General features: G+C 38.2%; 1 pseudogene; it reads left to right on the top strand.

The window, feature by feature from the left end:
• LOC122274712 lies at nucleotides 1-27,353 on the top strand (annotated as a pseudogene).
• The last annotated feature ends 268 nt before the right edge of the window (nucleotides 27,354-27,621 follow it).

Raw genomic sequence — 27,621 nt, 5'->3', positions numbered from 1 at the left:
ATGGGGAACTACTTTTTGGACGTGGAAAGAGCAAAGCAAGCCGTGGGTGGGGTCCAACATAGCTCCACAGCTACCAACAACAACAATGCCGGCCACAACAACGCCGTTGAATTCTTCAATGGGTCTCGGGGGCTCCAGCAATGCTTCACCCGAGTCGAGGTAGTGACTGCCATTCTAACACCTATATATATTACGGAAAATGCTAATATGCCATTGGGTTTATCCCCTCATTTTGACGGTTCATTCCCTGTAATACTATTCTTATACAAATGCAAGGTACAAAACTTGATTAAACAAAGGTTATATAGAAAGAGTAAATAATAAAATAATAAATATTTTGTATTCGTGTTTAGTGTTGTTTTGTTTCAATACATATATGTTTAAAATTATCAAAGAAGTAGTTTTCGTTGCATGGTAGAGGATCAGTTTGTGTGTATTTCAAAGGTTCTGAAATGTTACATCCTTAACGCTCTTAAAGCTATGAGTTTCGCTTGATAAATGAAGCATGCGGGGCATGCATCGCAATGTTGCCTATGATATTCTATCATTTAAATGTTTGGCCTATTACTAGTTTCTCAGAATCAGGAATGGATAGCATGGTCAGGGTGCCATGTGTTTTGGCGCATAGATAAACGATGATGTTTTGATTGACTAAATTGATACCCCACATAGTAACCAACTTCTTAAATTTAAGACTGCAGTAAATGTTTTAGTCAAGCTAGATATTTTAACGGAATATTAGTAAATTGGAGACTAATGAGGTTGTATGAAGCAACATGTTGCATTAATTGAAGTCCTCTCCTCTCAAGGTTGAGGTTTTTTCTCTCTAGCCGAGTTATTGTCTCTTAAGCTAGCTTTGCTGGTTTGAAGAGGTGTCATGGCAGAGGAGCTAGCAAAACAGTGGGAAGAACTTAGTCTCACGGAGAAGGAAAAATGGGAGATAATCTTGGCCTCCAACTCAACAGCAAAAAATGTGCAACATAGTAATTCTTGTTTGCTGGCTATGATCATTGCTGAAAGGCTAGTAAATAGAGAAGCATTTAAGACTACTATGTCAAGAGTGTGGAGATGCAAAAGCTGGATCCAATTTACTAAAGTTGGAAGCAATAAATACTTAGTAGAGTTCCACCAAGAGCAAGACCTTCAACAGGTTATACGAGGAAGGCCTTGGTCTTTTGATAGGTGGTTGGTCTGTCTTCACTTGTATGAAGGGAATAGATCCATCAATGAAGTTCCATTCACCACAGAAGAGTTTTGGGTCCATGCCTATAACATGCCTTTGGCAAGCATGACAGAAGAGGTAGGCAAAAAGATTGGTGACACTATTGAGAAGACTCTTTCTGTCCAAGCAGATGATAGAGGCATTGGCTGGGGTAAGTTTCTGAGACTAAAGGTGGAGGTTGATATCTCAAAGGCTCTCCAGAGAGGACTCTTCCTAACCTTTGAAGGTAAGAGAACATGGATCCCTTTTAAATACGGACGTTTGCCATCTTTTTGCTTCAAGTGTGGGGTCTAAAAACATGCACAGAGAGGCTGCCAAAGTCTGAATACAGATAGCAGCAAGCTTCAATATGGGACTTGGCTTTGAGCACCAGCAACTAGAGAAGGTGATCTCCCAAGGAAAAGGTATGGAAATTTGGGATCATCTGAAGAAGCAGGGGAGCAACCATGGGAGGGGGAGAGAGAAGTCAGGGATGACACTCCAACCAAGAATCATGAACCTACACCAGTAGACCAGAACTCTAGCTTATAGGATGGGGACATCACAGAAACAAAAAGGGCAACTGTGAACCCCCTTTCTGTCGACCAAAAGGTAGGAAGCAATCAGGCCCTTTTTAAGGAAACAAATGTGGAGCTATTTGTGGGCAGGCTAAAGAAAGCTTTCAATGCTGTAGAATCCTGTCTGATGCAAGGCATTGAGGAATCTGCACTACCAATAAACAAGGCAAAAACCTCCAGCTATGACAAGGTCCAGCAAGCTGCATCGAATCTCTATAGGGACAATGACCTGAAGGCCCAAGCATCCTCGGTGGCCTATTTTGTCATAGACCAAGTCCAAGCCTTGCAGAAATTTAAGAGTCAACCAACGTGGAAAAGGAAAGCAAGGGATAAAGGCAATGTAGGCCCCTTAACAGAAGTGAACAAAGAAAACATACCAACTGGCTCTAAGAGAGAGGTAGGCCTTATCACTAGATCAGCATCTATTAAGGCCCTCAAGAAACCAAAAGTGGAGAAGGAACATGACATGATTGATAGCAGGGAAGATATGGTGATGGCTGGTGACTCGGTTTCGAATGTGCTTCCAAGTGTAGAAGTGTCAAGTTGTATCAAGGATAAGTCCAGGATCGTATTCCACAGGGACAATGGGTTATCAAAGCGTGTGTGAAATTTTTGAGTAACAATTGTGTCAATTATGAGAGATGAAAATAAAATTAAAATGAAACGCAAAAAGATAATCGAAATTGAAATTGGAGTTTCTAAAAAAAAAACAAATTAACGAACACTTGGGTTGGGTTTGGGACTCTCTTTATTTTGGATTCTAGATAATTTTCTCGATTAACAACCCAATCAAGGCATTGATAATCGGAAGATAAAAAGGTTAAGCTCAAGTTTTGCAATATTTTCCTAAGGGATTTTCCATTTTACTAGCTGAACACACATTAACAAACAAACGAGAGAAGCCTTGATAATTTTCAAGCTTTTGTTGTGCCTTACGTCAACAACAAAACAAGAGCAAGAGCTTCAATCTATTTTCAATTTAAATCCAACTAGTAACTTAGTGAAATCAACATTATCAACAAAATATTGCATCAATCTAAAATCCAAAACAAATCACGTCCCATTCCGCAACCCAAGCTTAAGAAATTAGCTACACATGATATTTCTAACAACAAATATTAATCTAAACAAAGCCATATTAAAATCTGTGAGAAAATATTTAAATGAGATGAAAACTAATATTGTCTGGACGAAAGAGAAAGGATCAAGTATAAAAAAACTACAACAAGTAACGTAAACGAAAAGGTAAAAGTAACAGAAAATAAATTCGAATGTCTCTTAAACTCTAAACTAACAAGAACGAAAAGAAAAAAATAAACAAGCCGCCTGCGTCTAAATCAAAAGAAAAGAAAATAAAATAGAACTCAAAGCTACTCTGTTGTTCATCCGAACCAACCAACATCAATGACTTCTTTTCTTTCTTTAATGAGAGCTCTTCGTAATCTCCCTCTCTCACCAGCTGGTCTCACTCCAGCAAGAAGGATCCCTCTGCTTTCTTTCCTTTCACAATTTAAACCAATTACTCTACCCAAAACCGACCCCACTCATCATTCCTTCAATCACTCGGCTGCCCCTCCAATCCTCACCTTCCGACTCTGCTTTCTTTTTTTTCTGTTTCCGTAAATGTTGACCTCTCCTTCCAGCCGTCTACCTCCCTTTCTTATTTTTCTTTGGTTGTTGAAATTTATTTTCCTTCATTTCGGCTTGTCTTCTTGCTTTTTGGTCCAGCCCACACGTCACTCCTTCAATCTCAGCAGCTCAATTTCTCCTCCAAGAAGCTAATCAAATTATTCCAGCATTCCTATCTCACACCGGTTGCTTTCACTTCTCTCTCTTTCCCTCTTTGTCGTCGGTTAACTAGTTGCCTCTTGAAGCATTTAATTCCACCGGTTGGTCCCTCTCAAATCATGCAAATATTTAATTTCCAACTACTCCACTTAGCTTGAAGAATCATTTAAATATTGATTCCTTCAATTCCGGTTCCACTCTTTTTGTTCCTATCATTTTATTCCACTAACCGGTCCCTCTTTCTCTTCATCTTAATTTTGCACCTATCCCTTTCACTCTATTCTTGTCTCTTCTTTCTCTCTTCATCTTTCCTCCCACTTTATCTCTTTTTTTTTTTTTTCTTTTTCGTCCAGCACACCCCCACTTAACTCTCTCAATTCCTATCTCTTTCACTCTACACCCACCAATTGCTTTCAACCTTTCTTCCCTCTCTCCTTGTCTCTTCCCCCACTTCTCTCTCAATGTGTCCTATCTCACTTGGTTGAAAATTCTGCACCTATCTCCAATTCTCTCAACTCCAATTGCCTTCACATTAAATTCACTCCAACAAATATCTGGAAGCTCCACGCTCTTCTCACCCTCTCTATTTCTGGAAACACTGCACCGAATTCCTCCCAGCAAAATAAAACTTCACATCATGCACCGACTGCCTTCTTTCACTCACATCCACTAATTCTCTCAATATGTCGTCCAATAGCCGAAAAATCAATAGCCCCACTTTATTTAATTCCAACACATGAATTTATTCCAACCAATAAGACTAAGATGCTCTCTTCTTTTCTCTCATTTCCTCTCTTTTTGTTTCCGTCCTTTTCTTCACTCTCTCCTCCTTTTTTTCAGCCGATTGCCTCTTGAAGAATTATTTAATTGGTTGTTTTCTCCAATCTTGCACCACCGGTTGAAAACTCCTACACGAAAGCTCACCCACGCTCCTTCAATCACGGCACCTTCACACACCAACTTCTACATTACTCTGCCGAATGCTGAAAATCTGCGAAGACTACTCCTGCTTTCGGTCCATTTTTCTGCATATTGATTGCTGTTTGTTGTAACTTTTCTGCATGTTGCATGTTTGACCGAACTTCTGCTGATCATGTGATTTTTCTGTTCTGCATGTGTTGAAGATTTTTCTGCAAGATGTTCTGCTGGTGCTTTGGTGTAGTAACTGCTGCACATGTGTGATTTATTGCATGTGTCTTGCAATGGTCAGCACGTGTAGTAAGTGCTGTCCGAATGAGGCTGGCCTGCATGTGTGCATTCACACTTGAATGATATCTTTGCTGTGTATTGCCCAAACTATCCCTGTTATGAGAGGAATAAAAATGAAATATTTATTTTCATGTGAAACAATTGCATTATAAATCTTTTTAAGCACCAAAATACTAGAATTTATCAATTGACTCAAGTAATGTGATCTATTGCATAATTAAGTACTTAAATCATTTTTTATTAAACAATTTGTTTGCTTAAGTAACTTTAATCATGCAATTTTAGCGCTTCATCAGCTGGTGTCCAGCCCCACCAACTAAGATGAGTTGGTTGAGTTGGAATTGCCGAGGGCTTGGAAACACTCGGTCAGTTAATAATTTGTGCCTTATGGTACAATCAAAGTCCCCAACCTTGTTTTTTTTAATGGAAACAAAGAGTAGAAAAGAAAAAATGGAATCAATCAGGTGTTTGATTAAGTATGAGCATAGTTTTGTGGTTAATTCCATAGGGTCTAGGGGAGGCCTAGCATTCTTTTGGAAAGAAGCAGTAGAGGCAGAAGTGATATCCTATACAATCTCACACATCTCTCTGGCAGTTAAAGATATGAAAGAAGGAGTCACCTGGATCCTAACGGGTTTCTATGGCAACCCAACTACAGAGAAAAGACATGAAAGTTGGCAGCTATTGCAAGCACTGAAACCTACAGCAGGAAATGGATGGTTGTGTGTAGGTGATTTCAATGAGATTCTGAGCAATAGGGAGAAGAGTGGAGGCCCCCCGAGACCTCACAAGCAAATGGAGATGTTTAGGGAAACAATAGCCAAGTGTGGACTTCTAGATATGGGATTTACAGGGAACAAGTTCACCTGGACCAATGGCAGGCAAGGGTTAGCCTTTACAAAAGAGAGGCTGGACAGGGCACTTGGAAATGGAGTCTGGTTAGATCTGTACACAGACCCAAGTGTTTATATCCTCCCCTCTCTTAACTTAGACCATAGCCCCTATCTGGATCACCATGGAACAGCAGCAATCCCTTGGTAGCAGACAAACAAAACCATTCAGGTTTGAAGCCTGTTGGACACTGAATGAAGAATGTTATACAAAGGTGGAAGAGGCTTTGAAGTCACCTAGATTGGCCAACAGCAGTATGAACCCCATCTCAGAAGGTTTGAAAAACTGCCAACAAAGGCTTACTCTATGGAGCAAGAAGACCTTTGGCACATCAGAGAGAGAGATTCAGGCTCAACTAGAACTCCTCTCTAACCTGCAGGAGGACAATACAAGCAACTTAAATGAGGAGATCAAGCAAGTCCAGAGGGCAGTGGACAACAAGCTAGAGGCTAAAAACATCAAATGGAAGCAAAGGGCCAAGATAAGGTGGTTGAAAGAGGGGGATAGAAACACAGAGTATTTCCACCAGGCAGCATCATAAAGAAGGGCAACCAATAGGATAAAGAAACTGGTAGGCGACAATAATAAAGTGGTGCACTCGAGAGAAGGGATTAGGGACCTGTTCCAAGAGTACTTCATTAACCTCTTCACCTCCTCTAATCCTAGTCACGCAACAGAATGCCTGTTCAATTTAGAAGCTCAAGTGACTGAGTCCCAAAATGAGTTCCTCACTAGACCCTATTGCACACAGGAAGTGGAAGAAGCAATGTTCCAAATGAATGAACTTAGCTCCCCAGGACCAGATGGTTTTCCAGCTATGTTCTATCAAAAACACTGGCTAATAGTGGGTCCTCAAGTCTATGAGACAGTTTTGAATGTGCTCAATTTGAGGGGCAGCATGGGAAGTATTAACAGCACCTTCATTGCACTCATTCCCAAGAAGAAGACACCAACAAGAGTAATAGAGTTCAGACCTATCTCACTTTGTAATGTTCTCTACAAACTCATTTAAAAAATCATTGCAAATAGACTTAAAAAAAATTCTTCCTAATCTCATATCTGAATCTCAATCAACCTTTGTTCCTAATAGGCTCATCTCAGATAACATTATTGTTGCTTTTGAGAATTTGCATACCATGAAATGTAAAATGATAGGGAAAGAGGGCTATATGGCCTTGAAGTTAGATATGAGCAAAGCATATGACAGAGTGGAGTGGGGATTTCTGAGAGCAGCTTTACTCAAGCTGGATTTTTGTAGTACTTGGGTGGATTTGGTGATGAACTGCATTGAAACAATCACATACTCCCTGCTTGTTAATGGGGAACCCCAAAAGGCCTTTTCCCCCACTCGAGGCATAAGGTAAGGTGACCCTCTATCCCCTTACCTTTTCATTTTATATGCAAAAGTTCTGAGTAACTTGCTTAAGAAAGCTAAGGACAATGAACTAATTCATGGTGTTCCAGTAGCACGTGGATAGATGAGGGTATCTCACCTATTTTTTACAGATGACAGCCTCCTTTTTTGCAAAGCCAATGCCTTGGAATAGGGTAGAAGGATCAGCTTACTAAGACTCTATGAAAGGGCCTCGAGTCAGATATTAAATGTTGAGAAAACCTCAATTGTCTTTAGTAAAAATACAAGCAGACCAACCCAACAATTTATCTTATCTATAGCAGGAATAAGAACCTTTATTCCTTATGAAAGGTATTTGGGGCTACCCCCTGTGGTTGCTAGGGATAGATTCAAAACTTTTAAGAATATCCTAGACAATATAAGGTTGAGACTGAGAAACCACAAAGTCAAGACTCTCTCTCAGGCAGTGAAGGAAATCTAATTGAAAGCAGTGATTCAAGCCCTTCCAACTTTTACAATGAGTGTTTTTAAGCTGCCCCTAACTCTACTACAATCCATAAACAGTGTAATCCATAACTATTGGTAGGGTCAACAAGAGAATGAACAAAAAATTCATTGGATCTCATGGAAAAGAATGGGGCAAGCCAAAGCTTAGGGGGGTTTGGGATTCAGGGACCTTGAAGTCTTCAACAAAGCTATGCTGTCCAAGAATTACTGGAGGTTAATCCAAGACCCAACATCACTTGCTGCCAGGGTTCTAAAAGCTAAGTACTTCCCAAACTCGAGTTTCCAATCTGCCAAAGTGGGAGCCAAGCCCTCCTTTGTATGGAGAAGTCTCCTATCTGCTAGACAAACCATTGAGGCAGGTTCAATATGGAGGTTATGTATAGGAGACCAGATCAAAATAGGGTCAGATAAATGGCTAGTCAAGTATAAACCAGCAATGGTCACAAGTCCTATTAAGGTTTTGAATGGTGAAACCACTGTTGCTAAGCTTATAGACCCTTAGGGGTGTCAAATCGTGTTAAAGGGTCGTGTTCGTGTCGTGTCAAATCGTGTTAACGGGTCATATAGGTCAACCCTAACCCGACCCGTTAAACTTATCGTGTCAAAATCTCAAACCCTAACACGACCCATTAACATAACGGGTCATGTCGTGTCAACCCGTTTTGACCCATTAATAAATATTACGAAATATGTTTTTTTTATAAGTAAACAAATAAATTAAGAAAATATTACGAAATAGGTTAATACGACACAATACAACTCATTTTAAACGATTTATATAAATGGGTTGAATAGGCCTGAAATTAACCTTTTTAACCTGATTAAATTTAGCATAATTTTATATAAATGTTAAAATTACAATATCTATAAAAATTATAAAAACTAATTATAAGTCCAAAACTACAATCTAAATAATAAAAATATCGAAATTAAAATTCTAACAATTTTATTTTTAGATATAAGGTATAATTGTAACTTTAACTTTCTTAACGTGTCATAACGGGTTATAAAGGGTCAAAACGGATTAACCCGTTATCAACCCGTTAAGCAATCGTGTCTTAACGGGTCAACCCGTTTTGACCCGAACCCATTAAGGCTAAACCCTAACCCGCTATTATAGTGTCGTGTTCGTGTTGGGTTAACGGGTCGTGTGACATATTGCCACCCCTATAGACCCTTCAACCAAGAGTTGGAAAACTGAGCTAGTGTAAGAAATTTTTGAAGAAGAGGAAGCCTCAGTGATCCTTCAAACTCCCATCAGTTCCATGAACTCCAAGGACAGGCTCATATGGCATGGCACTTAAAGTGGCTCATTCTCAGTGAAGAGTGCATATCACATGGAGAAAGCAAAGAAAATGGAAGGAAAAGGCCAAGCCTCAACCAGTAAAACATTTAAAGAAGTCTGGAAAAAGTTATGGCAGCTACATGTCCCTCCAAGTGACAAGATGTTTATGTGGAAAGCATGCCAAGAATCCCTCCCTACTCAACTCACTTATTCAAGAAAAAGATAGTGAATGATCCACTATGTCCAATCTGCTCACGAGAGGAGGAAAGCACTTTACATATTCTGTGGAACTATGAGGCAGTAAAAGATATTTGGGGCCAATGCTCAATGAGGCTACAAAAAAGCTCCTACTCTCAACTTCCAATGCTGGTTTTTTTTTAGGCTATGCTCCAAGTTCTCAATGATTCAGAGTTACTGGAATTTGTGATGGTAGCTAGACAGCTATGGCTGAGAAGAAATTCTTATATCTTCAAAAACATTTTCCTATCTCCAAATTGTCTACTCAGAGAAACCAGCTTGAGACTAGAGTTGATTAAAGAAGCGAAGGACAAAACCCAGTCTCAAAAGAAGGGCCAACAGACAAGGACTTCAGCTGAGATTTGGCAAGCCCCACTAGCAAACTGGCTTAAAGTCAACTGGGATGGGACAATAGATAAAACAAAGAGCATGATTGGCATAGGTGTAGTCATAAGGGATGAGAAGGGCCAGATTATAGCAACCATGAGGCACGAGAAATTGCAACTCCCATATCCTCTCCTAGCCAAATCTTATGGAGCTCTAGTAGCAGCTCAGTTTGCCAAGGATCTTGGACTGACACAAGTCAAATTGGAGGGTTACTCACTCCAGGTAACAAAGGCCCTACAGGAAGAAAATGAAGCATGGAGCAGCTCGAGTATGTTTATTTGTGAGACTAGAACATGTCTCAAAACTTTTGCAATGTGGCGTGTTTCTCATGTAAGGAGAAACGGTAACACCATAGCACATTTATTAGCAAAAGGAGCTCTTAGCATTTCTGATGACTTTAATGTAACTATGGAGGGCATTCCTCAGTGTATCTCTCCTTTAGTTCAATGAAATGGAGTAAGAGTATTTCAAAAAAAAAAAAAAAAAGCAACATGTTGCCTTTTGGTATTGTGTAGGAGTTGAATATTTCTCATTTTTAAGTGCCAAAGGTTGAAGTGCCACCAATATTCTTGAAAAGGGTTACTTGCCATTTCTTTCATCTCCAACAGATGGAAATTGTGCAGTTCTGTTGCCCCTTACTAGAAAGAAATGGGTGGAATAACGGCAAGCTCCAAAGCAGTATATTGCCTAACAAAAATTTTACAGGGGATGGGATTGGTTATCAGTATTATACGAGATTTCGAAATCTGGAATTGTTATTTTATCTACATGCGTGGCTCTTTTGTTTTTAGTTTCTTTTTATTTATGTATGTACTGTTAACTCATTTGTTTTTCCTTTTCAAAATGTATTCATTTAGGCCTTGTTTGTTTAGCCAAAACCAAAAATCTCATCTCATCTCATCTCATCTCAATTCATCATTACACATTTTTCAAATCCCAATACAAAATATAATAAACAATCTAACTTTTTTAAATCCCAATACAAAATTAATATTCAAAAATTATATTATAACAATATTTTATTTATTACTATTTAAAACATCTCATCTCATCTCATCTCATCTGTGTAACCAAGCGGGGCCTTATTTTAATATGTGCTGCAGTTATCCCTATCAGCCATTAACTTGCAAGATCGTGACATCATTTCAATTTTCAAAGGTATTCCTCTGAACATAACCATATGTTTGATAGTGATGTTTACTGAGGGCTTATACTAGCTTCTTTCCTTTGCCGAATCATTTGTTTAGCTGCTCTAATGTCCACCTTCATCACCTATATATTTTCTATGCTTAGCACGGACTGGAAATTATGATCCAAACCACACTTTGAATTTGTATGAATTCAAAACTCTGGTATAATATTTCTCGAGTTAACATAATTCTATGAATTAATCAGTTCTAAATTTTGAGATAACTATCACAATTTTGGTTCATTATGTTGAAGTACATTTTACTATGTGATTTTCACTTCAAGAGATACAACCAAAACAGAGGGGCAATGGGCATGTAAGTTGATCGTTACTTTATGTTAAGCTACTATTTTTATACCTTCTATGTACTTGGACTATGTCTATTTACCTATAAAAAAAAGTTATGTTACTATTTTGACAGTATTTTGTTTACATAAGATATTTGTAGCCATACTCTTGTAATGAGCTGGATTACTATGTATGTGGATCGATAACTGTCTTGGTTAGTATGGGTAGTTACTATACACTGATGAAAAACCTGGGTAAGAAAACTACAGTGCTTAGTGATATAATTTAGTTTGTTCTATTTTTGGTGTTCTTAATAATATATTAGTTTGTACTAGTGTCTTACTATTGTTTGAGCTAAAATAGATATTGTTATGTTCAAAGTGATCCCATGGCAGTGGTATGTGCGAAGAATATAGATGGAAAACTAGGGGAGTTAGGCCACACTAAGGTTATACTGAATAGCTCAAATCCCATTTGGATAGAAAAAGTTACAGTTGCATTCCAGTTCGAGATTGTACAACCATTTGTGTAAGCTTTACAAATTCATTTTAAATGCCTATCTTTTTTGTAGATATAGTTCTTTTATTTATGACAGAAACTCCTGTTTTGATTTGACTGCTTTAGACTCACTCGCACTTCCCTTCTTTATTTTCGCTCCAGATTTCATGTATATGATGTTGATACCAAATTTCACAATATACCTATGAAGGTACATTATAGTTTCTGCTCTCGAGTATCTAATATTTTAAATCTTTGTACGTTATGTTTGTCCAGTTATAATTTGTACCAACATTATACACGAAAAAGTGTACATGCTAAGTGTTTCTGTAGTATCTCTTCCAATACTTTTTAAGTGCTAAATACTGCAATTTGCAAGTTAGAACTCTTTTTTTGGTTTTTCTGAGAAAATACGTGTTGGCTAGATGACATTATACTTTCACTAGCCTGTTCAGTTGTATTTTTGTTGATACATGGTTAAACACATTGAATTGGCAAAAAAAAATTAATTTGAGAACGATAATAAATGACTATTGGATGCCAACTGTATGTTTATGTCAGCCTAAGATTGTCACTGTTTTTAATCTTAGTCATGTGAGAAAAGAAACCAACTTATGGGAGAAGTGCAGATAAAATCTGAGTTGGATCAGAGACAAAACACCAGAGGAAAACATAATGTTAAACTATTACCATATGATCTGTATTTTTTAGAAAATTTGCATGAACCATTTTTCTGTTGCACTTATAAATATATCTATTTTGTTGTGTTTCAGACGCTGAAATTGAAGGATTAAGATTTTCTTGGAGAGGCCACGTGTGTTCTATCATAGGTATGCTGCCTGGGGATTTGTAATGCCCCGATCCCGCAGGGGTCGGAGAGTTACTTCCTATCACTTAAATCCACATTTCAACAAAATAGTTATAGATTCCATATTCCCTATATCATAAAGAAATTGTGATTCAAACTAATTTCCTCAATATAATAAATTTCCCACAATGTTAAGTCTTCAGAACACAATAAAATTTCTTAATAAATTTCGCCACTACACATATAGAAACTCTGTAAACTTAAACCACCATTCTTAAATCATCTCACCCAATGCTTCATAATCTGATTTTCAGCTAAAATATCCAAAATCATCTAAAAAATATTGTGGAGACAAGGGGTGAGTTATCAACAACTCAGTAAGTAAAGAACATATACTAGTGTGTACAACATGAGCCATTTCACAAAGTTTCCTATGCAGAAAACAGAAACATTTCATTTTCATATGTAGGTCTCAAAACATATTATCAAGAAAACAGAGTGACGTTTCAATCTTTTCATATTCAGAAAAACAAATGATCATATTTAAAAATACTTTGGCATAACATAACTAAACATTCTCATCATATCATATCATATCATATCATATCGCATCGTATCATATCATATACCATATTTAATCCCCGTGGTAGGGTTGTGCTATCCCCGGTGGCCAAACCAGACAGTATTATATTGTGAAACTTTTCCTTTTTCAATCTCGGAACCCCAAGTGTGCACACAGGAAAGAACACATAAAAGACCATTTTGTTTCCAAAGTGGTTGCACTCATATCATATCATGTTGGTAGCAAACATATCACGTGAACCAATATCATCATATCAGAACCATATTCAGAATCAGAATAATAACAGATAAGTATGCCAAAGGTTTTTCATATTCATATCAATTCAAATCACGTGCGAAGCACATTCGTATCATTTTCAAATAATCAATAACAAATCCAAAACATTTCATATCACATGAATAAAAATCTCAAATATCATATTCGCTCTTTTCACATTTCAGAACATATCAAATATTGCTCATGTCTACACTTGTCATGTCAAAAAGCATTTTCTCTTTCATATAGATTTCATGAGTGAATGCAGAACATATAACTGAGGTTATTTTCACATTTTCTTTTCAAAACATAACATGCACATTTTTACAAATCAACCTCAGTTCATTTATTTTTTATGCAAAACTAGCATATGAACCCCGCTTACCTATACTTCTTAGCCTCTCTGAATTTCCTCACAACAATGCCAAACGAACACAATAATCACCTATAGAAAATTCATGTCACTTGAATAAATCTCCAATTGAATAGATATCTCGTATTTACACATAAAATACCTATTTTACTACCTCAAAGCCCAAAATTCTCATAATTCCTCACATACCATCATTCTCTAAATCCATCAATATCCACTTAATTGAATTCTTACTGTAAAACATAATCGAATTCATACCGAAAAAGATTACCAAATAAATATTCAGTTAATCATGAAAGTCAATAAATACACTTGTTTAAAAATACTAACAACATATATAAATATATATATATATATATATAGAATACTTGATTACTATAAGCTCCCATAAATAAGTCGTGAAAACTTTCTCTCTTAAAATAGGTTCATTTTCTTAGAATTAACATAATTATTCAACTTTACAAGAAGTTTAATAATACCCAATGCAATTAAACCTTCTTAAAAAATACTACTAAAATCAACTTGTAAAATTAATACTAAATAATATAATGAAGATACCTTAATATTTTCTGTGCAATCAAGTTGTAAATAGATACTTCAAATAATTTAAATAAAATACTATCAGTACAAATACAAATTAATTTGAGACCTAAAACAAAGCCATCATAAAATAGGTTCTACTTAAAACAAGCACAAAGAAGAAACTGAACCAACAAATATTCGGATATAGCCTTCAAATATCAATGGCATAAATGTAAAACGAACTTCTCTTGCAAAAGATAGGTTAACACTTAAAAACAAAATTACACTACACTTCAAAAATAATACACGGAAGGAACATAGGGCACGTAAGAAGCTTACACTAAAAATAAAATAAAATACAAGACCAGAAACAAAGCAATGCCAAGAGAAAGAAGGATGGCATGCAATGCACACCGAGCTGCTGAAAACACAGAGAGAGAGAGAGAGAGAGAGAGAGAGAGAGAGAGATAACTGCGAGAGAGTAGGTGATGATGAGCGAGAAAGAGAGAGACGGCGAGAGAGAGTAAGCCGAGAGGGTGCCGCTGGCTTACCGAGAGGAAAAATGGCAGACCTGGAGTGACGTGTAGTGCCCAACGACGCTCTTCGTGCAGGTGGCGATGGCGTGGAGGAGACTAGCAGTGTGGGGTGGCTAGCTTGAGGCCCACAGCAGGGAAGACTACTTCCTCTATTTCGGGGGGTCAAAAACTGGGGCCTCTTTGACGGTTGATTTCTTGCCATGCAAGCCGTGTTATTGAAGCTGCTGCACATTGATGCTGATGCAGTTTTTCAATAAACTCTATTTTTAGCCTCTTGTTAATTTTAGCCAACTCAGTTAATGTTTTGCTTTGGAACTATCTGTCATTAGTTGCTGATTGTTTCAAGATTGCTTATAAGTTGTATTTGGTTTATGGCATACGTAGAACATATTTAGAATCAATCAAACAAGTGTTGGTTGAGTTCTCCTCCCATAAAAATGAAGACTTTGTTCTTGTCTCTTGATCTATGGGATGTCATCGAGTCTGGAGTTCCAACAGCCAGTGAAAGCTCAAGTGGTGATGGTTCAGTTTCAAGTCAAATCAAGTTATATGGTTGACTAGAATACTTGAAGATATGGGAGCAAAGCAACAACTTCCAGTTGAGATTTTTTGTGATAATAAGTCAGCAATTGCAATGGCCAAGAATCCAGTTTATCATAGCCGAACTAAGCACATAGCAATCAAGTATCACTATCTAAGAGAAGTTGCTGCCAAAGGAGAAATTAAGCTTAAATTCTGTAAGCCAGAAGAACAAATGGCTGGCATCTTTACAAAGGCACTTCCTATAGACAAATTTCAGAAGCTGTGTATGATGCTTGGAGTTTCAAAAAAATGCATCAAGGAGGAGTATTGAAGCTGCTGCACATTGATGTTGATGCAGTTTTTCAATAAACTCTATTTTTAGCCTCTTGTTATTTTTAGCCAACTCAATTAATGTTTTGCTTTGGAACTATCTGTCATTAGTTGCTGATTGTTTCAAGATTGCTTATAAGTTGTATTTGGTTTATGGCATACGTAGAACATATTTAGAATCAATCAAACAAGTGTTGGTTGAAGTTCTCCTCTATTTTTTACATTGTTCTGTTTTCATAAAACCAACACGTGTGCTCGGCGTTTCATGTGGCGAAATCGGGGTAGTGATAGTTTATGGTGGAGAGAGAGGAGAGAGGCGGCGGGTTGGTGGCTCACGAGTTGGTTGGGTGCCAATGAAGATGGTTGTTGCTTGAACGTGGGGTTTAAGTCTGTGTTGTGGTTTCTGCCAAGGTTGAGGGTGGCTCACGGGATGTGTTTCTACAAATGGAAGGTTGTTGTGCATTTGGAGAAGGGCTGGCTGTGAGGTGCCCGATGGCACTTTCTATGCAAGCGGTGATGTCGAGGAGGAAGTGTGTGTGGCGGTAGTTTCTAAATGCAAAAGAAGAAAGAAAAAAAATGAAAGTGTGGCTGACTAGCGGTTTGCAGTGAATGGGAGAGACTCTGAAAGAGAGAAAAACGAGAGCATGAGAGTTGTGGATGGATAGAGTTTGTTGATAGAAAAATATGAAGGGAGAAAACGACTATAGAGGCGTGGGGAGGTGGAACTCGGGGTGGAGAGGGATTCGGAGGTGTAAAAAAAAATTGAATGGAAAAGTATAAGAGAAGTAACCGATGGGTCAAGAAAAATTTTAGAAGGGAGGAAGCTTACCCAAAACGGCGTCGATTTCTCTTGAAGGCTAGGCTTCCATCTAGTCTGGGCTTGGGTTCTGGGTATTACAGGATCAATCAAGCTCATTGAGAATGCATATGCATATTCACTAAGCCGGTGCAAATTGAGTATAAAATTATATCAATTTTTAGAATTTTGGTATTAAAAGCTTCAATAGCAGTAAGACTATCGTGAGAGCTTTTTCACCAATTAAGTGATATATTAAGATATTAGGTTACCATCGATGCAGTTGAAGAGCATGTTGCAATTGCTGCCATTTTTAACCTTACTAAACATCAAATCCTTCCCCCCTCTTCCATGGCAGGTACTTACCAAACAAAATCGGAGTTTAACCCTTAGTCTTCATACTAAAATTGGGCATGTGGGTTTGAGGAACTTAGGGGTACTCACCATCCATGCAAAGGAAACAGTTGCTTCAAGGAGGGTTGTTGAGATGATGTTCCATTGTTCTTACTTGGATAACAAGGACATATTTTCTAAAAGTGTATGTATTTGCAAAGCTTTATGTTACGTATGCATGTATATTCCTTGTTTGTTTCATCCTTAAAATTCATCACTTTATTCTAGGACCCTTTTCTAAGAATATCTAGAATTGTTGAGAGTGGAGGCTCCATTCCAATATGCAAGACTGAAGTAGTGAACAACAATTTAAATCCAAAATGGAAACCCCTATGGCTGAGTATGCAGCAATTTGGAAGTAAGGTAAACTTGTCACCTTATGATTTGGTCACACTATATTATAGGATATTATGCTATTTGGACGATTAAGAAGATGCATGTGGTGCATGAAATTGACTTGTTGCAGGATAACCTATTAATTACCGAGTGCTTTGATTTCAATAGCAGTGGCAAACTGTTGAAGAAAATAAAAGCACAAGACATGTTTGATGAAAGTTTTCTATTGAATTGAATAACAGAGTCTGTATTACTAGCCACTACCTTTCATTCCTTTTACATTGCACAGTGCAGAGTATATATAGAAAGTAAATCGTAACAGAATTATGCCACATCATTGTTTCTGTTTACAGGTTGATTCTTCCTGAATATTCTCATCTATTCTAGAAGATTGTTGTGAGTGGCATTGTAGTGAGGCAGAGGGTATAATAGTCTCAACATCCCCCCGCGATCCATGCATCACTGGAAAAATGGTGAGACTGGATCGAAGCTGTGTGAACCGAGGAGAAAAGAGTGGCTTAGTCATGATGTCAACAATCTGATCTTTGCTTGAAATGAAGGATACTTGTAAGGATTTTGTAGCAACTCTTTCCCAAACAAAATGATAATCTAACTCCACATGCTTTGTCCTTGAGTGCAGAACTGGATTAAGAGTAAGATAAGTGGCTCCAAGATTGTCACACCAAAGTGTTGGTGGATGAGAGGGTTGAATGCCAAGTTCTTTTAATAGTGATTGCAACCAAAGAACTTCACATGCAGTATTAGCAACAGATTTATACTCAGCTTCAGTAGAAGATTGAGCAACAGTAGGTTGTTTCTTAGAGCCCCAGGAAATTAAATGAGTACCAAAGTAAATACAAAAACCTCTTATGAAACGACGATCATCAGGACAGCCAGCCCAGTCGGCATCAGAAAAGGTAGCAAGAGTATGAGCAGATGATGGAGTAAAGCATAAACCAAAGTTGTGAGTATTATTAAGATATTTGAGAATACGTTTAATAGCAACCCAATGGGGAAGACGTGGACAGTGCATAAATTGACACACACGGTTGAAAGCAAAGGAGATATCAGGTCTAGTGAAAGCAAGGTATTGAAGACTTCCCACAACACTACGATACCAGTGAGGATCCTCAAAAGTTGACCCATCTAAGGCAGTTAATTTTTCAAAAACTGACATAGGTGTGGCCACGGCCTTGGAGTTGATCATACCAGCACGTAGTAGCAAATCAGTAACATACTTAGTTTGTGACAAGTATAGACCAGACTGATTTCAACAAACCTCTATAACAAGAAAGTAATGAAGCAACCCTAAATCTTTAACAGGAAAGTATTGTTTCAAGGAAGAGATAAATTCAAAAATAAGAACAGAGTTTGAACCCGTGACCAAAATGTCGTCTACATATATCAATATATAGACACAACCAGAGGCTGTACGCATAATAAAAAGAGAGGAATCAAAGCTAGAACAAGTAAAGTCAAGATGCAGTAGTCTATCACTAAGTTTAGCAAACCAAGCTCTAGGAGCCTGTTTCAAACCGTAAATAGACTTTCTTAACATACAGACATGAGCTGGGAAATCTAGATTCATGAAACCGGGAGGTTGCTTCATGTAGACCGCCTTCTCAAGGTCACTGTGCAAAAATGCATTTTGTACGTCGAGTTGATGCAAAGGCCAATTAGAGGTGACAGCAAGAGAGAGCAAGAGTCATATGGTAATCATTTTTACAACCAGGCTGAAAGTTTCATGGTAGTCCAAACCGGGTTGTTGGTGAAACCCTTGAGCCACTAGACGCACCTTGGGATGCTCAAGTGATCCATCAGAGTTTCATTTGGTTTTTAGAACCCATTTGGAGCCAAGAAGGTTATATGTGGAAGAGAAAGGGACAAGTTCCCAAGTTTTATTGCTGAGAAGGGCATCGATCTCAGTTGCCATGGCAGTGCACCATTCAACAAATTTAGAGGCCTCTGTAAATGAAGTGGGCTCTTCAGGAATGATAGGGGAAGTAGAAATAGAGGAGGCGGTGAGAGACATGGTCAGTTTGCAAGGAGGCAAAGAAATAGTACCATCATTTCGACGGAGAGGACAAAAAATATTTGTTTTTGATCTTGTGAGCATCGGATGACTGGAGGAAGATACAACTTGATTTTGAGAGGAAGAGATGCATTCGGTGGAAGGAATAGACACAGAGTGTTGTGGAGGAACTGTAGAGGAAACGGCGGATTGTGAATATGAAGAGAAAGAAGGAATAAGGGAAGGTGAAGGAACCTTAAGGGACGACGTGGGCTGGGTCGTGGGGGCCTGAGTAGGTGGGTCGAGGAAAGATAATGGGAGGCTAGGATATGGGTTGAGAGGAGATATTATGCCGAGAATTGAAATCAGGCATTGAGGAAGATGAGTTGGACTGAGAGGCAAAAGGAAGATGAGTCTCATCAAAGATTACATCCCTGGAGATTTAAGTTCGGCCCGTGGGTAGATGAAGACAAATGTACCCTTTGTGATCAAGGCTATAGCCCACAAACACACAGGGTTTGGATTGATAGTCCAATTTATGTTGATTAAAAGGCCTGAGATTGGGCCAACAGGAGGACCCAAACACTTTAAAAAATTTATAATCAGGGATTTGCCCAATTAACACTTCAAAAGGAGATCTATTTTGGAGTAGAGTAGTTGGCATGGAATTTATTAAGAAAGTAGCTGTTTGAATGCTTGAGCCCAATAAATGTGAGGAACGGATGCATGAGACAAAAGGGATAAACCGGTCTCAACAATATGACGGTGTCGATGTTCCACACTCCCATTTTGTTGATGGGAGTGAGGACATGTGACCCGATGAGTTATACCATAAGATTGAAAAATATTTTTAAGAGGACAAAATTCACCTCCCCAATCAGTTTGAACTGAAACAACTGTAGTATTAAAAGTGTTACTCACATAATGAAGAAAAGCCACGACTAAGGCTGTTACATTAGATTTAACTTGCATAGGAAATTACCAGACAAACTTTGAAAAATCATCAACTAAAGAAAGATAATAACGCATGCCATGCATGGAAGGCACAGGGGCAGGGCCCCAAACATCTAGAAACAAAAGTTGAAAGGGTTGATTTGAACGTGAGGGAGAAGACGGATGAGGCAGAGCATGCGCTTTAGCACTGGAACAAGCAGGACAATGACTTATTGAAGCAATAGTAGAGAGAGGAAGATTGAACCAATGCAAGATAAGTGAAGTGGTGCATGGAGAGGGATGTCCCAGCCTTGAATGCCACAATTGAGCAGAAGTCCGAACGCCTAAGAAAGCTTGTGGAGAGGAAATGGAGATTTCAGCAGATGGTGGCAAGACGTACAGGCCATCTTTAACGTGACCCTGAAGAAGTACTTCCCGGGAGTGTGAATCCTTCACAAAAAACAAACTAGAGTGAAGTTCAAAAAATACACTATTATCACTACAAAACTGACGCACAGACAGTAGATTGCGTGAAATGGAGGGGACATGAAGAAGATTGTTTAAGAGAAATTTTCTAGAAGAGGTCGGCAAGTGAGCTGTGCCAAAATGATGGATGGGCAGTGATGAGCCATCCCCGATGCAAACTTGGTCAAGTCCCTGATACAGCGTCAACTCCAAGTTGAGGTTATTGAATTCAGATGTAAAGTGGTGGGAAGCAACAATATCCGGAAACCAAGTAGTGGCTGGTGAAGGAGACTGAGAAAGTGAGGTATAGTTGGATGTGTGAGATGATGAAGGAGAAGCTAGAAAAGGAGCTGTGAGCCGATGATAACAAGACAGAGCTGTGACCAAATTTTTGGCACACTTGACACTGAGGACGAGACTCAGTTGGAGAAAAAGGCATATTATTTGGAGAAAAAGATCTCTGTCCTGAGTAGAAACCACGAGGTGAAAAATGACCTCGTCGTCCTCCACGAGACTGAGATCGACCATGAGTGGGTGCTTGAGTGGGAGAGAAACAGGTGGTATTATGCGCAGCAAGAGTGGTGTTAGAAAGAAGGTTTTGAGTTTGATTAGAAATACGAGCTTCATGATTCAAAAGATAACTATAGAGATGATGAGAGGAAATGTCATCTGGACGGGTGGTAAGTGAAGTTACCAACGATTCATACTCATAACCTAGTCCCGCAAGAAGAGCAATGGAAAATTCAGAATCACTCAATGGGTGTCTTGCAGCACTTAACGAAGCAGCAAGATTTTTCACCCGATTATAATAATCGGAAGCAGATTCTGGGCTTTTCTTTAAAGATGCTAACTGAAATTTAGTGTGGACTACATGGGCAGACGATTTTGCAGCAAAGAGACTTTGAAGCGTGTTCCAGATTGCAAAGGATGTAGTGCAATCAAGAACTTGTGCTAGCACCGACTCAGAGAGGGAAGCATTAAGAGTGGACATAATCAATTTATCTTGAAGAACCCACTTAGTATGCTCAGGATTGGGAGTATCAGTTTTCGATGGAGGAGGCATACGAAATGAGCCACCCACATACCCGAATAATTGATGACCCTCTAAAAAAGGTACTATCTGAGCTTTCCATAGAAGATAGTTATCTATGGTAAGCTTGATTGTGATGAAATGAGAGGTTGTATTTAGGATATTAGTGGGGGTTGATTTATCGGATGGTGCCATGAGAAGTAAAAAAGAAGCAAAGGAAAGGGAAAAAAAAAAAAAGAGGCGCGAGTCCTGTTTAGGCTCATGATACCATGTTGAAGAAAATAAAAGCACAAGACGTGTTTGATGAAAGTTTTCTATTGAATTGAATAATAGAGTTTGTATTACTAGCCACTACCTTTCATTCCTTTTACATTGCACAGTGCAGAGTATATATAGAAAGTAAATCGTAACAGAATTGTGCCACATCATTGTTTCTGTTTACAGGTTGATTCTTCCTGAATATTCTCATCTATTCTAGAAGATTGTTGTGAGTGGCATTGCAGTGAGGCAGAGGGTATAATGGTCTCAACACAAACATTCGCTTATTGGGTAAGTGGAATTTAGTTAATCTGCGGATTCATTTTTGCTTGGTTTCCCTTGTTATCTAAGTTTAGTCTCTGGTTCTAAAGAAGATACTGTTCTTAAATTTACCATATCAGTAAACTTCAGAAGTCAATGGCCAACCTAGAAAAACTTCATGAAGGTAGAAGTGGTGCAAATCTTACTATAACATCTCATCATGGTCACAAGAAGGTACTTATTCATAATTGCAGTAGAATTTTTTAAAATATTTCGGTTTATTCATTTTATTTGAATTTGCATTTGTTCAATGATTAATCAATATAGGTTTTGAAGGGAGAGCTCTGTGTGGATCAATTTTGTGAGAAGGAACAATACAACTTTCTTGATTACATTTCTTGTGGATTTGAGCTTAACTTTATGGTTGCGGTTGACTTTACAGGTAAGTAATTTCTAGAGGGCTATTTATACACGTGATAATTGATTTTTTTTTTTGTTCTCTTTTTTCTGGTTGTAAATGTTTCGCCCGAATGTCTTATTCATAATTTGAATATTCAATTTTAATTGGTCCAACCTCAAATGGAAATCCTCGGAACCCAGATTCTTTACACTACATTGATCCTTCCGGCAAGTTGAATTCTTATCAAAAGGTGAGTCTGTGCATCCTGATCTGGTGCTTTCAACAGGGTATTATTTTGACTCCAAAACTAGTATAGGCATATTCTTTGGAACAGAAGATACAAGATTGTAGCCAATGGCCTTTGGATCAATTGGCATGTCCTTCCTCTCCTCCATATTGAGTTATCCTATATGAGCTCATGAGTTGGATTTTCATTATGATATTGACCCTCAAATTTACCTCCTCACATATAACATTGACCTGGGAAATTAGTTGTTATCTTGATTTGGTTCATATATATGTGTATATATATATATATTTATGAAGTTTGGTCCCTAAACATGTTTCTAAATTGCTTTCTTTTATTTCTGTTATAACTCAATTTGATCAAGTGCCTTGTTTTCACTTTTCAATATCCAATTTGCTTTCTTGAGTTTTTGTGAAAAACAAGTTTATTTGTTCTGGTTTGTTAAGGGGGCCTTCTGTTAGCCTGGATTTAAAGAAATTATTATTGATGGGCGAAGTTGCTATCAACAAACTCTCACAGTTCATGCACAAACTGACTGTTACTCAGTGGACAGCAACTAAAAGGCTTCTGAGATATCTAAAGCAGACAATATTCCATGGCATTCAACTAGAAAAATCAGCTGGTTCATGCTTGACAACATATAGTGATGCTGACTAGGCAGGAAACAAGGATGATCGCACTTCCACTTCGGCATATATTACTTTTCTTGGCTCCAATCCTATCTCATGGAGCTCTAAGAAACAAACATTTGTTGCCCGCTCCTCCACTGAGGCTGAATACCGTCCACTTGCTAATGCAGCATCGGAAACTATGTGGTTGTTAGCTCTTTTTCATGAACTTGATTTCTCGCTTAAGGCACCACCTCTACTTCTTTGTGACAACCTTGGTGCAACCCACTTGAGCTTCAATCCAGTTCAACATTCAAGGATGAAGCATATTCAAATCAATTTACATTTTGTGTGTGACTTAGTTAAAAAAGACACACTCCATGTCCATCACGTTCACACTGAAGATCAGCTTGCGGACTTACTGACAAAGCCACTCTCAAAACAGCGTACAGAATTTCTAAGACTCAAGCTTGGTCTAGCCGATGGTAGCCCAATCTTGCGAGAGCGTATTAAGGAAAACAATAGTGACCAAAATAGAAGCTGTAGACAGTCAAGCATATCCACGATTTCAGCAATCTGTGACAACAAAGGAAAATCAATTCATACGTTTCTGTACATTTATTATTTTGTAACTGTTGTATATTTTGAAATTTTAGACTTTATATACTTTCCTAAGATAGAACATGTGTGATGTATATATCTACTCGAAAACTGAATCAATAAAATACTTGAGGATTGTTTTCAATCAAAGGCAGTGAGTTATTCTTTATACCTTGTGGATTTGAGCTTAACTTTATGGTTGCGGTTGACTTTACAGGTAAGTAATTTCTATAGGACTATTTATACACGTGATAATTGAATTTTTTATTTTTTGTTCTCTTTTTTCTGGTTGTAAATGTTTAGCCCGAATGTCTTATTCATAATTTGAATATTCAATTTTAATTGGTCCAACCTCAAATGGAGATCCTCATAACCCAGATTCTTTACACTACATTGATCCTTCTGGCCATTTGAATTATTATCAGAAGGTGAGTCTGTGCATCCTGAAACAGAAGATACAAGATTGTAGCCAATGGTCTTTGGATCAATTGGCATGTCCTTCCTCTCCTCCATATCGATTTATCCTATATGAGCTCCTGAGTTGTATTTTCATTATGATATTGACCCTCAAATTTACCTCCTCACATATAACACTGACCTGGGAAATTAGTTGTTATCTTGATTTGGTTCATATATGTGTGTGTATATATATATATATATTTTTATGAAGTTCGGTCCCTAAACATGTTTCTAAATTGCTTTCTTTTATTTCTGTTATAACTCAATTTGATCAAGTGGCTTGTTTTCAATATCCAATTTGCTTTCTTGAGTTTTTGAGAAGAACAAGTTTATTTGTTCTGGTTTGTTAAGGGGGCCTTCTGTTAGCTTGTATTTAAAGAAATTATTGTTGATGGGCGAATCTGTTTGATAACTGAATTTTTTTCAGGCTATAATGGAGGTTGGGGAGGTGGTTAAAGTTTATGATTCTGATAGGCGCTTTCCTGCTTGGGGCTTCAGTGGGAAAACATTTGATGGAACCATCTCACATTGCTTCAACCTGAATGGAAGCGCAAGAAGCTTTGAGGTGAGAAGAGCCCATTTTATAATTATTGTTTCTTCGTCTTTGATGCAACATTGCAACATTTTGGTTTGCATCTACTGGCATTTCCACAGAACTATTGCCATCTTGTTTGCCCTCCTGCAATACTGTAGTTAATCCCTTCTTCTTTTTTGTTTCAACTTGTGTATCTCATCATTGTCTGGTCTTAACAAATTTAATATTTATCTTTTTTGCTTTGTTTGATTTTTTTCTTCCTCTAACACTTCTAGTTATGAATAGAGTGTCATAGTCAGCGTCAACCAATTAAGTAAGAAGCTGGTAAAAGCATTAGTTGAAAAAACATCGAGTATAGATAACCATGACACATGCAAAACTGTTATATATATACAATCATTTTAGAAAGTCTTTATGGTCCTTCAAAATTTTTTTTAAGTAAATGAAAACGACAAAAATCAAATGGATCGATCGAGTTATCACCCAATACTCTTCATAATGCTATATGTTACACTCTACGTACGGTGCTTTTTTTCTTCCTTGTACAATTGTTCACATAATGAAAATGATACCTACCGTTATAAGACTCACATTGAAATCAAGTGATTTGTGATTGTTGCGTAGCATTAGTATCATCCTAATGAAAACTACATGTTCCTACTCCTCAAGTAACGCATTTAGCTTCTAATTTTCAATAGGTCGAAGGAGTTGAAGGCATCATGTCTGCTTATGCAAGTGCTCTACATAATGTTACTCTGGCAGGACCAACGTTGTTTGGCCAAGTGATTAAAACAGCTGCTCAAATTGCAAGCCAATCCGTTTCATACAACAGCAAAAAGTACTTTGTCTTGCTCATTATTACGGTAAATAGAATAATTAACTTCATTTGTTGTCTCTTTCCACCTTCAGTCCTTCATTTGGTAATCAAATAAATTGTCACCTTTTCTAGGATGGAGTCCTTACAGACGTTCAAGAAGCGAAAGGTGCTTTGGTGAAGGCATCTGATCTTCCACTATCAATTCTTATAGTGGGAGTGGGAGGTGCAGATTTTGGACAAATGGAGGTATGGCATTGTTTTCCTAGAACTTGAACTTACCCTCGTGTTAATCTGTCATCTAACTTAAGTTTTTGTAACGGGTCCTTGATGCTGATAAAGGACAATGATTAGAGAGCTCTACAGATCGTGTTGCTACACGTGACATTGTACAGTTTGTTCCAATGCGAGATGTTCATGGTAAGTACATAATGGCACGTGCACATATGGAGCTAAAATTGGGTCCAGATACATGTTTCTTTGCCAAATTGAGGGATCTATCATAAAAGGTTGTTCTTGGTGCATTCAACTAAGAGCTTGTGGTCTTGTGACTGAGAGCCACGATGGTAATGATGCACCATAATTAACTGCTTTGGAGTGTTGGGAGAGTCCCCATGCTCACATCTTCCCTATTCTCAGAATAATAAGCAAGAACAAATGTTTGCTTCTAGCAAATAAGAAGAGAGTTTGTTTCCCAAAAAAAGAAGGAAACTGTTGAGGAAGGTGACACATGGGCCTCATGCACCAATCAGAATATTGATCTTGTGGTGGTGGATGGTAGATCGGCCAGCAGCCAAATCAAAGATAAGGCATGTGGAGGTCATAAGTGGATTGACAAAAACAAATTGAGAGTTTACATTTCCAGGGAAATGGTGCCAGGGTGCGGAAAATGGAGGTGAAAACGAAATTATGGAAAACACTTTAGGGACTTGAGGTGCAAGTAAAGAAGAGTTAACTGCCGAAAAGAGAGCAGGCGAGGGGTGGCGAGTGGCTATGGATGATCGAATGGTGGGGATTCTATATATGGTGGGCTTGTGGTGGTTGGAAACGATCGGACAGCAGTAGAACTAACCTCCAAGACCTAACAAAATAGAGACAAAAGAAGGAAGAAGATGAGGGGAAATTTTTAAAAAAAAACTGGAGAAATGGAATGAGAAAATCTAGAATGGGGAGAAGATTGAGGAGGGAAAGGGGAGGGAGAAGTTGGGAGGTACTTTGTTCCTCACAGCGTGAGGTTGGGAGGGAGAGTTTTTTAGAGACAGTTAAGAGCTTTTTTGTGGGGAGAGAGAAAGCAACAAAACCACATCGTTGATTGCAATGCCCGGCTAGATAATTATTCATTGGAGTGAAGAAAGGATTAAAGGGTGGGTTTGAACACTGAAATTGTGTCTGATGCATGAACTGCTGTTGCCATGCACCACTGTCTTGGTCCTTCATTTTGTGTGTTTTTTTTAACTCTTCATGGATTAAACATTGACCGACCAAGTTGACCAACACCAAACAGCTTGGCTCCTTCATTTACAACCCAAAAGTCAGTTCAACTTCATTTTTTCGTTGACGTTTGTATCTTCTGTTTGGGCCTATTGACTTTTGTATCAAATGGCATGAACAGTTTCCTTTTACTTTTATCTTGTTGCAGCTGTTTTGTTTTTGCTTCAACCCCATCATTTAACTTCAACTATAACATAGTCGTTGTGTGCCATGTGTAGGTGGGCATATTTCTGTGGTCCAAGCCCTTTTGGAAGAGCTACCAGGACAGTTTTTGACGTACATGCGGTGTAGAGATATCAAGCCACACCCTCTCCATGAAGCCCAAGCGTCTAGTAGTTGAGTATATGTACCAACTCCACAAAAGGTCGACGACACACAAAGGTTGGATAGGGTCAAATAAGGTATGATATATACCACTGATCAACAGAAATTGCCAAGGTTTTTCGAAGTCTATCCCACCGATAGATTAACCTACCTGAAAGTAGGTACTGATTCCTTTTTCCTTCGTGGATGTGGGCAAGGAGTTATAGTTTCAATGCCAAGGATGAAATAGGAGGTTATATGAGATTGTTCAACATCCCTCTCTCCCCCCGGAAAGAAACCCCCACTAAGAGCCCTTCCCTCTTCCACTGACGCTTGTCTC

Source organism: Carya illinoinensis, chromosome 8 (genome assembly GCF_018687715.1).
Source record: "Carya illinoinensis cultivar Pawnee chromosome 8, C.illinoinensisPawnee_v1, whole genome shotgun sequence".
NCBI classification, from domain to species: Eukaryota; Viridiplantae; Streptophyta; class Magnoliopsida; order Fagales; family Juglandaceae; genus Carya; species Carya illinoinensis.
Note: the sequence above shows the minus strand (reverse complement) of the source record. Positions and strands in the feature narration are given on the sequence as shown.